The following is a 12,165-nucleotide window of genomic DNA, read 5'->3' as shown; positions in this document are numbered from 1 at the left end:
TTTCTTCAATGACTTGAATTTTTATTATTCAAGCCTTTCACTTCCTTGGTATGTGATATCCCAAGATAATTTATATTATTTTTGGCTATTGTGAAAGTTGTTGTTTCCTGATTTCTTTCTCTGACCATTTGTCTCTTGTATATTTGAGGGCTACTGATTTTTGTGAATTAATTTTATATTGAACCATTTTGCTGAAAGTGCTTATTAACTGTACGAATTTTCTGGTGGAATTTTAAGGTCACTTACATATAGTATTGTGTCATCTGCAAATCTTCCTTACATGTACACTCATACTCACTCATAGGTACACAAGTACATAATATAAAAAAGATCTTTAAAAATCTTGTAAAAATTATTCTTAAGTATACAATACGCAAAACGAAGAAATAGGCTTGTATATCACTAAATATTTCTTATTGGCCTAGTTATTGAGAAAACACTGGCCCCATATTTTGATTTTAGAAATTAAATTTATTTATTTATTTTATTCATTTGTATGTATGTTCACACACACACACACACACACACACACACACACACACACACGCCATAGCAACTATGTGGCAATCAGAGAACAACCTGCAGGAGTTGGTTCTTTTCAGGATGTGGTTCTAGGCATCAAACTCAGGTGGTTAGTCAAAGGCTTGTACTCACTGAGTCATCTCACCAGCCCCCTAGTTGTCTACATTTGTTTATTTTATTTAATTCTTTCACATTTCATATATGTATATCATGTGTCCTGGTAACAACCAATCTAATTTCTTCATTCCATTGCTAGGACTCTCTGGACACACAACACTCTCCCACTTTAATGTATTTTTGTTTTGTTTTGTTTTTTTCCATTTTCCTCTTCCTCCTCCTGTTTTTCCTCTTTTCTCATAGCATACCAAATCTAATCAGTACTTTTTCACAAGCATCAGAATGGGTAATCTATCAGGGGCCACCTCCAAAGAAAAGTGACTCTAGAATAGTAGATGTTAAACATTAATGTGCTCTCAGCTATGTCTAAGGAGCCCTTCTCACCTCCATGGTGTGAAATTTAACTGGTTTGATCCTAGGCAGATCTTGTACAAGTAACTACTTCCAAGATATATCCAGGGGACAGCACTTTGCAGCCTAATTTCATGGTTAGTTTTAAACTTATAATAACTGTAGTTGAACTCTGAGTACCTGTGCTACACTCAGTTGTTGACCTATGCCTTTTGCTTTATGCTTTCTCTTTTATTACATCCATACAGACAACACACACATTTTTGCGTACATCAAAGTATTTGTGTCTGTTTCCTAATAATAAGGAGATTTTGTACACACAGTCAAATCCCAACTATTAAAATAAAGACATTTTGCATCTTTGCAGTACTATTTTGTCTCACAATATTTAGCTTCAATTATAGAAACATTTATTTTTCTCCTTTAAATTTAGTTTAATCTGAAACATTTTGACAGTTTTTAATTATTTTGGTGTTGATATGGTTGAGACAGATATTTTGGACAAAGTCCTTTAGTTGCATTTGCTTGATGTTTCTTAATGATCAATTCAGTTTATGCATTTTGGCATGCACATGCACAGAGCTATTGAGTATTTCTTAAGTACATCCTGTGTTTGTGCCCCATTACTGATGCAGTTGTTCTTGACAATTAGGTGAGAAAATCTCTGCTAAGTTTTTCCATTGAAAGTGAAATCTTCCCTTTATAATTAGTAGGTAATTTGTGGGTAGATGCTTCCAGACTTTTGAAATGTACCCCTAGAAGAAACATAGGTGTTTTCTTCTCAATATTATGTTTGCTTAATACTTGATTTTCTAACTCGTTACCTCCATTTATTTAGGGGAAATTTAACTGAAAGGAAGAATTTTCTGGGTTTATTTTATCATCTATTCGTATGTTTTTTAATTTTAATCTTTCAAATAATAAATATTATTTTATTTCCATGTTTTTTCCAGGTTTATCCTGTGTGATACTGCTAAAGCTAGTGGATGTATTCTGTGGCTGCCTTCATGTCTTTTCTAAATTACTTATTCTTTGAACATTTTTGTTTCTATTGTCACCTTAAATTCTACATGTGTGTTTTTTTGTTTATTTTGTTTCATACAGAAAACAATGTAAAAAGGGTCACAAAGTGACACAAATTTCATTAGTATACTCAAACCATGATCACACTAAGCCATAACTCCAGGATAGCATAACTTGAGATTTCAGGCCTTTATATAATAAGATTTGTGAAGAATGTGTTGATATGTTAAAACCTTGCAGTATATGATAAATTAGACAAAGGTTTCAGATCTCTTCTTTAGTGTTCAGCATTCCCTTGATCAAGTTCATTGTTATAAATTATATTTTCCTTTATAATTATTAAATGATGTATGCTTCAACATAGAAAACATCTCTGAATGACATGCCCATGGGGTAATGCAAGATTGTTGCTTGAGATGAGTAATTCTCTTGATTTGCCAACCATTTATGCTTACAAATTTCTCCCTTAGCTTTCAAAATTGTGAAATATAAGGATAGGTAAAGTGGCTCAAGAAGTAAAGTGCATGCTGCTGAACCTGATGATCCAAATTCAGTTCACTGGGTCCAACACATGACAGAGACAAGACTGGTGATGGAAGGGAAGAAACAACTCCTGTCCATGCCAGGTGTGCCATGCCAAATTCCCTGCTCCAATAAAATATATAAAACAGTGAAAACTGAAAAATTATCAAATACGTACTGCAAAGAATAGCAGTTCAAACCCATCAAAGTTTAAAACATGCATATATATTAATCTAATGTTTGAGCACTTGATTTGGGGGTGTTGTGAATGACAGTATTCTATGTAGTTGTTTCAGTAAGTGAAGTAAGCATGTGAGGTTAAGGGAAGGCACTAACTCCTGCTTTACATCACAGAGTACTAATGGGTGTTGGCAAGAAAGGAGGACTTAAACCAGGGGCAAGGCATCCCAGAAGTGTTTGGCAAATATCGGCTAGGTGAATATAGAAAATGTGTTACATAAGATAAGCCCACAGGGGAATGTTTTGTATGTGCTCTAAGCCCAGGCTAACAAGTATTTATTTTTACTTTCTGAAGGATCTTGTTTTTAAACTTCTTATTCTTTATGAGTTTCACACCATGTACTCTAGTCCCTGTCCCTTCATATCTATCCTCTTCCCTAGTCACTTTCTCCCCAAAAGAAATTAGAAACAAACAAACAAACAAAAATAACCAAACCAAACAAAACATAGAAAACATCTCATTATGGAAGCTTTAGTGTCACAATATGTCTTAAAGAATACCCCTTTGTCAACACTTGTTTTGCTTGAAAATGTTCATTGCAATGAGTCATTGGTCTAGTTCAAGACCTCTGGTTTCTACTACACCATCAGTACTGGATCGTCACTAGGATTCCTCTTGTTTGCCCTGTTGTTGCCCTGTGTCATGGAGATCCTACACAAAAGGGACAAACATTTTTCAACCTGTTGAAAATCACAGATTTCATTTTCTTTATGGCTTAATTGTATGCCATTTTCTTTACAAGCTCTGTTGATAATTACTAGTCCCCTATCCCCGATTTTGTGACTATGTGAATAGGGCTTCAATGAAAATAGAGAGTAGATGTCTTTTCAACACACTGATGGAATTTTTACAGGAATAAGATTGCTGTCTATTTGGTGGGTATATTTTGAATCTTTTGTGTTCTGTAATATATACTTATTGCCACTCCCACCAAACTGTATAGGGGCTACATTTTCTCCATATTCTTTCCTGCCCTTCCTTTCTTCAGTCTTTTTTTAAATGACAGTCATATTTTCTAGAATGAGTTAATATCTCTTGATTTTGATATATATTTTTTATGTTGACTTGGGATGTTGAATTTTTTAACATATTTATGAATTTTGGTAAATGTTTAAGTCTATCATCTGTTTTTAAATTAGGTTACTAGTTATGTACCTTGAGTTTTTGAAATCCTTTGAATATTCTGTATATCAGCTTCTCACCTGATGTTTATCTAGCAGATTTTTTTCTCGGAACCTGTGTCTGTTGATGATTTTTCTTTATTATGCAAAGGGTTTTAAATGGCGTGCTCTGTTATTTGTTTATTGTCACTTTGGTTGTCTGTACTTTTATGGTTTTCTTCAACAAATAGTTGCTCTTTTCAATGTGTTGACACATTTTTTTTCCTATCTTTTCTTCTGGTGCATATTTAGCATCCAGATTTACTCACAAGTTTGTAAATAATCTTGAGTTAACTTTTATAATATAGAGATAGGGTTCTAGTTTCATTGTTCTGTATGTGATGCCCAGTTTCTCACAACCACTTTTTGGATAAGTGGTGATATCCCTAATTTGTCCTTTGGCTGTTTTAAAACAGCTGGCTATTAATGTAAGGGCTTCTTCCCAATCTCTCTTCTGTTCCATTAGTCTGTGTCATTGTAAGTCAATACCGTGCTGTTTTGATTGCTGCAGTCTTGATGTATATTTGAAGTCATGTAGCATGATATGCCAAAGACCATCCTTGGTTTAGTAGGTGGTTTTGAGGGAGTGGTGTTTTGAAGACATGAAAGAATGACTAGAAGTAAAGTGTGGGGTACAAGCTGACATCCTGTGTTTTGCTCAAGGAGGCTTTCTCTGTAGATCTCTAGACAACTCATTGAGATAACTCAGTTCTTGCAGACCAAAGCCACACCTTATATTTACATATCAATTCAGTCATTTACTCCAAGTTTCCTTTTAACTATCCTACACATCAGAATTTCATGATCACAGCTGTTGACTCTTAGAGATAGCAAGCAAATTTTTTAATATTGGAAATTAATTCAGAGACTACCTGCATTTGTAAGCACAAACAATAAATTTAGCTAGGTGGGATCTTGCCTTGGGATTACCACTCCCCAAATCTCTTTATCTCCTTCTGTAATATCTTTCTGACAACCTGCTCATAGTGCAGTCGCTTTTGTTCTTTTTGGTCTGTGAAGCTGCTTATATAATTCATATTGGATGCTTATATTTTGCATAGTTGAGAAATTATATATTTTTTAAGCTTATGTTTTTGGAGTTCTTTCCTACAGCCTTAATGGCTGTCCTGAAGGCCACAGCATTCTACCGTTTTGCTGAGCCAGCATATAAAAACTTGTCTGCCATTTGTGCTGTCTCTGATTGATTATCATGGAGTTATTAACCTTGGAAGGGAGAATATTTCCTGAAGGAGGTACATGAAGATATATATGTATATGTGTATATATGCATATATATATATATATATATATATATATATATATATATATGTACTCACACATACACTCACACACACACGCACACACACACACACGCATGTATCAATAAGCCTCATGCCCAGCATCCATCATCCCTTGTGGAGGCTCACACCCTTCTGCCTCTATTCTAGTGGTGGGAACCATCCCTTCCATGACCATGCAAGATTCAGCAATGATAGCTCCTGCTTGATCCTTTTGTACATGGCTTCTTTGATTATCTGTTGTTGTTTTTGTTGTTGTTGTTTTTGTTGTTGTTGTTGGTGGTGGTGTTTGTATGTATATGTATGTATGTTCATATAAACTTTAATATTTGTTTGTATAAATTTATGGGTAATGGATAATATCATTGATCAAATTTAATTATACTCCCAGGTTACAACTTATCACACACATTGTGAAGTTATGTTGTTATCTATAATGATCATACTAGAAGACCATACTGCTGAGTTTTGATGTGATCATACAGAAAGTTCTATCTGGAGAATGACAGAATTAATTTAGAAGATAAAAACAGACAAAAAGAAACCATCACAATATTTTAAGTATGTTTATAATTTTGTATTGGACTCCACTCATAACTATCCTAAGCTTTTCATGGACAAAGTAGTGCATGCCTCCTAGCAGATATTGAAGGGTTAGTTATGAGGCAATGAGAAACTACATGATTTGTGTTTAGCTCAGGCTCCCTTAATGTGCATTTACCTAGTAGGTACACTAATATAGCGATATACTTCATATTATAGCTTATTTCATTTAAAGTATATGTGAAGGCAGGTTTATTTATTCTGTTAAGTTCTAAGAACTCTGAAAAGACAATACATAGTTTATTGAATATTTCTAGGTTTATTCTTTTCATTTATCTTCAGTCTTGATAACTCTACCTAGCTTTTTCTTCCTGTTGTTAAGCTATGAGTTAAGTAAAGCAAAATCATCTGTTCATGGGCCAGATAGAAGCAAATCTCATCCTGATCTTTCTCCTATGCTCTAGAAAACAAATAACACCTTACTTATGACACATTTTTATAAATGTCAGAGATTCCACTGCTCTCTGAAATTAACATTCCCCTAAAGAGGCTTGCTAATCAGGGGAATTGTAACTACAGTGAGCTTGATCTGTCTGAAATAACATGTACTTTTAAAGGCTTAATATAATTTTTAATAATTTGTGGTCTTTATTCTTTTGTACAATATTCTAATAAACATATGCTTAATAGCATAAAGTTCAATTAAGTAGAAATAATTTTGGCTTCAAAGTTATTGTGCCCTTTTAATAGTAATCCTTTAAAACAAATTAATTAATAAAGCCTGACTAAGTCGCTTTCTTCTTCTACTCATGTTGACATTACAGAAAACAGAAGCCATATGTGGGCGTGTTTTTTGTGAGGTGTACAAAGCATTTTTCTCAGGAAATGACTTGAATTTAGAATTGAAATGCAATTACAGAGTGAATTGGTGCACGTCTTCAGGACAATTCAGAATTATTATTAAGCAGAATTCTCTTCTAATTTAGTGATATTCATATTTAGACAAAAGTGCATTTAAATTTTGTGATTTGAATAATTACCTTAAATATCTACCTAAATTGTTGTATAAACATACTATATAGTTTTATGTTGCTTTGATGTGATTTTATAAATATTTTGGGAAAATATGTACATAAAATTTATTCAGGAGTTTGAGTGCTAGGTTCTTATATTTTATTAGTATCCATAATAGACCATTATTTAAAATATCTATATATAGATGGAAAATTTTCTTTTATTTTTTCTTGGATATCTTATTTATTTACATTTTAAATGTTATCCCCTTTCCTGGTTTCTCCTCTGGAAAAAACCTTTCCCATTCTCCCTCCCTCTGCTTCTACGAGGGTGCTCACCCAACCACCCACCAAGTCCCACCTCCCTGCCCTGGCATTCCCCTACACTGGGGCATGGAACCTTTCCATGACCAAGGGCCTCTCCTCCCATTGATGCCCAACAAGACTACCCTCTGCTACATATGCAGCTGGAGCTATGGTTCCTCCATATGTACTCTCTGGTTTGTGGTTTATTTCCTGGGAGCTCTAGGGGGTGTGGTTGGCTGATATTGTTGTCCTTCCTATGGGTTGCAAACCCCTTGACATCTTTCAGTCTTTTCTCTAACTCTTCCATTAGTGTCCCCATGCTCAGTCTATTGGTTGGCTGTGAGCATCCAACTCTGTATCTGCCAGGCTCTGAAAGAACCTCTCAGGAGACAGCTATATTAGGTTCCTGTCAGCAAGCACTTCTTGGCATCTACAACAGTGTCTGCATTTGGTGACTGTAAATGGGATGGATCCGCAGGTGGAACAGCCTCCAGATGGTCCCTTCTCCAGTCTCTGCTACATACTTTGTTTCTGTACTTGCTCTCATAAATATATTGTTCCCCTTCTAAGAAGGACTGAAGCATCCACACGCTGGTCTTCTTTCTTCTTGAGCTTCATGTGGTCTGTGAATTGTATCTTGGGTATTCTGAGCTTTTAGGCTAATATCCACTTATCAATGAGTGCATACCATGTGTGTTCTTTTGTGACTGAGAAACTTCACTGTAGGAGGAGCTAAGGTGGGAGGAGTAAGGAGAAGAATAGGAGGAGTTCAGAGAGGAAGAGAAAAAAAGAAGAGGAAGAACTAGAGAGGCAGAGATGTAAGAAGATGGAGAACCACACAGGTATGCTCTATGCTCTCCATAGAGCAGTCGTGGGGGACAATTTATAATTAGCTTAGCTAATTGGGATACAACTCTCTTCGTATGGGCATCTTGTTATTAATCATTACCAAACATATGAAGCCTTTGATTAATCTATAAGAATTAGAGTTTCATTCTCTTACTGGGCCCGCATGGATGGCGGAATGGTCTGGGCACTGTCCAGCCTTGCTTAGACAGCATGGAAGATTGGCAGAGCCATCTCCCACGCTGGTGTCTCATGGGTGGCAGGGCTGGTGTTTCTGGCGGGCAGGTTCTAGCTGCTGTGCGCACGTGGCCTCTGGCCACAGAACATGGCTGCTGAGCTAGGCAGAGCCGCCACAGCTTAGATAGTCAGCTTGAGCCAGATGCTGATTTTAAATAATTACAACAACACTTCACTCATGATGATATTTTCCAGTTCCATCCATTTGCCAAGAATTTCATGAATTCATTGTTTTTAATAGCTGAGTAGTAATCCATTGTGTAAATATACTACATTTTCTGTATCTATTCCTCTGTTGAAGGACACCTGGGTTCTTTCCAGCTTTTGGCTATTATAAAATGGCAGCTATAAACATAGTGAAGCATGTGTCCTTGTTGTATGTTGGAGCATCTTCTGGGTATATGTCCAGGACTGGTATAACTGTATCATCAGCTAATAGTATTTTTAATTTTCTGAGGAACTGCCAGACTGATTTCCAAAGTGGTTGTACCAGCTTACAATCCCACCAAAAAATGGAGGAGTGTTCCTCTTTCTCCACATCCTCACCAGCATCTGCTGTCACCTGAGTTTTTGATCTTAGCCTTTTTAATTGGTGTGAGGAGGAATCTCAGAGTTGTTTTGATTTGCATTTCCCTGATGACTAAGGATGTTGAACATTTCTTTAGTTGCTTCTTGGCCATTCGGTATTCCCTAGTTGAAAATTCTCTGTTTAGCTCTGTACCCCATTTTTAATAGGGTTATTTGGTTCTTTTGGAGTCTAACTTTTTGAATTCTTCGTATACATCGCATATAAGCCCTCTTTCGAACGTAGGGTTGGTAAAGATCTTTTCCCAATCTGTTGGTTGCTGTTTTGTCCTATTGATGTTGTCTTTTGCCTTATAGAAGCTTTGTAATTTTATCAGGTCCCATTTGTCAATTCTTGATCTTAGAACATAAGCCACTGGTGTTCTGTTCAGGAAAATTTCCCCTCTGACCATGTGTTCGAGGCTTTTCCCCACTTTCTCTTCTATTAGTTTTAGTGTATCTGGTTTTATGTGGAGGTCCTTGATCCACTTGGACTTGAGCTTTGTACAAGGAGGTAAGAATGGATGAATTTGCATTCTTCTGCAATCTGACTTCCAGTTGAACAAGCACTATTTTTTGAAAATGCTGTCTTTTTTTTCCCCACTGGATGGTAGATCTATGTAACAGAATTGAAGGCCCAGAAATGAACCCACACCATATGGTTACTTGATCTTTGACAAAGAAGCTAGATGTAAATATTTTTGCTCAATAGCCTTTCTACTTACTAACTATATAATATGTGGTTTTCAAAATGTTATTTCATAATATGAAAACATCTATTGCCTGTTTATAGACTTTCATCATTTTTTGGTGACATTGCCAAATTTTGTACATTTTGCATTTTTATTCCTTCACAGATATATTTTGTAGGAGTATTTTGAAGATGTATATTTTCAAATCATTTTGAAACAGTCAAATGCCATATACAGTAAGTCATCTGTAACTTTGTTTTTCACTCACTTGTAGTCATGGTAAATTTTTTGTCAATCATTCAGAAAAGAAAACATTCTTCTTTAAAGTTTTTGACACTCATGATTAGAGAGAGAATGTGTATAAAGCTCGGAAACTGGGTGTTGTACAGTTTCAAGTTTCCTAATTACTGATTTCCCTATTGTTATAGTTATTCACATAGACCATTTTGATTTATTATGTCAGTGGCATTTTTATTTTCCTTCCTTCCTTCCTTCCTTCCTTCCTTCCTTCCTTCCTTCCTTCCTTCCTTCCTTCCTTCCTTCCTTCCTCCTTCCCTCCATCCCTCCCTCCCTCCCTCCCTCCCTCCATCCCTCCATCCCTCCTTCCCCTCCCTCTCTCTCTTTCTTTCTTGTCGTTTGATGCATTCCTACTGCAGTTTCACTTCCTTTCACTCCTGCCTGTTCCTGCTGCAACTCACTCCCCCATGAGATTCACTCCTTCCTTATTTTCCTTCAGAAAAGAGTAGTCTGCCAAGAATACATACTGAACACAGTATAACAGGATAAAATAAGCCTAGGCATAAACCTTTATATCAATGCAGGATGAGGCACTCCAGGAGTAGGAAAAGTCTGTGTATTACTTAACGTAGTTGACACAATAAAGAAAAGTTTAGTGATGTTAACCAGGTTCAAATATCTTTTTTTAAAAAAAGTATTCATCCTATCTATCTATCTATCTATCTATCTATCCATCCATCCATCTTATCCATTATGTATAAATATTATCTTTAGTATTTCCCCTTCATTATTTCCTCAATATTTTTTCAAAGTGATGAATCTAGGCTTTCAAAAAAGATATTTGTTTCCACCAATAGTTTCTATGGAAAAGCCTACATATTAAGAGTTCATCCTGTTCTGATTACTTCTGGGAATTTTGGATTTGGGTAAACATTATCTTTAAAGGGTTAAAAAATTTTCCTGTTGTTGTGTGTTCACTTGTTGCTCTTACTTATTATGTCATTAGCTTCTTTTATTTATTTTGAATGATGTTTCATTCTCAAATTAGACAGTTTTGAGATAGTAGGAAATGAATAAAAATGTAAGTTCATGAAAGAAAGTTGAAATTTTATTTGATAAAATAAAATAAGATTATTGAAGTTCTCAAGTCTTCATTTATTCAAACAAACAAACCTCATAAAACTCATGTTGGGGATATAGATCAAAGGTAGAGTTCTTGCCTAACCTAAATAAGGTGCAGCAAACAAAATAAATATTACAGAACATCTACCATAACTGAGTGCTGTTATGTATAATAGAGACCATAGGGACCATAGCACCAAAGTTCTAGCAATTATCTACTCAATTATCTGATTTAGTTAAAGAGTGTGACATGTGGACAGCTTTGAAGTAGGCTTTCAAATAAAAGAATTAGGAATACAGTAGTGAGTGCTGATATTTATGCATTTTTCCTAATATAACCCTGTCAACAATGAAGTGTCATGAATAGGTACATTAGAATGCAGTTAGTAGATTCAGAAAAATTGGCTTTAAATCTTGGACTTTTCATTTAGTAGCTATTGGACAATGAACAAATTCCATAATGTCATTTTCAAATGAATGTAAGAGCAATAACTGTCTCATTGTTTTTGAACTGATATATTCTGTAGATATATGGACATTGCATAAGTGCTAGTAGGTGCTTGCTTAGAATTCAGCTACTTGGAATTTTCCATTCAAGTATGTTTGCTAATTAAACACCGTAATTGATAATCATGCAATATAAAATATACAGTATGGATAGTCAATGAACACTCTTCATTGAAATGATAAAAAATTTAATTTCAGTCTTTTTCATAAGCAGAAAAATCTTCACTAGAACTTTGGTAGAAAACAAAAAAATGGATCAATCAGCATGTATATGTGTGTGTGTGTGTGTGTGTGTGTGTGTGTGGTGTAAAATTCCGTGGTAACTACCATCCTAAGCTAAAAAATAAGTTTATGAGATGTTTTAGAGATGGAGGTGACAATTTGGATGTGCTAATGGAACTGAAATTCTTTTTTTTTTTTTTTTTTTTTTTCATTTTTTTTTTATTGGATGATTTATTTACATTTCCTATGTTGTCCCCTTACCCCATCCCCCACCACCCCCTCGGAACCCCCAATCCCCTCGCCCCTCCTCCTTCTTCTCTGTGGATGTAACCTCTATCTACACCCCCCCACTCACACCTCCCCACCCTCAAAATTCCCACCCCCTGGGGCATCCAGCCTTCATGAGGTCAAGGTTCTCTTCTTCCACCTATGCCCAGCAGGGCCCTCCACTTTTACATATTCAGCTGAAGCCCTGGATCCCCCACTAAGTGCTCCCAGGCTGGTGGTTTAGACCCTGGGAGCTGTGGTTGGTTGGTATTGTTGCTCTCCTCATGGTGCCACAAACACTTTCAGCTCCTTCAGTCTTCACTCTAACTCCTCTATTGAGAACCCCATGATCAGTTCAATGGCTAGTTGTGAGCA

Source organism: Grammomys surdaster, unplaced genomic scaffold (genome assembly GCF_004785775.1).
Source record: "Grammomys surdaster isolate TR1022 unplaced genomic scaffold, NIH_TR_1.0 191, whole genome shotgun sequence".
NCBI lineage: Eukaryota > Metazoa > Chordata > Mammalia > Rodentia > Muridae > Grammomys > Grammomys surdaster.
Note: the sequence above shows the minus strand (reverse complement) of the source record.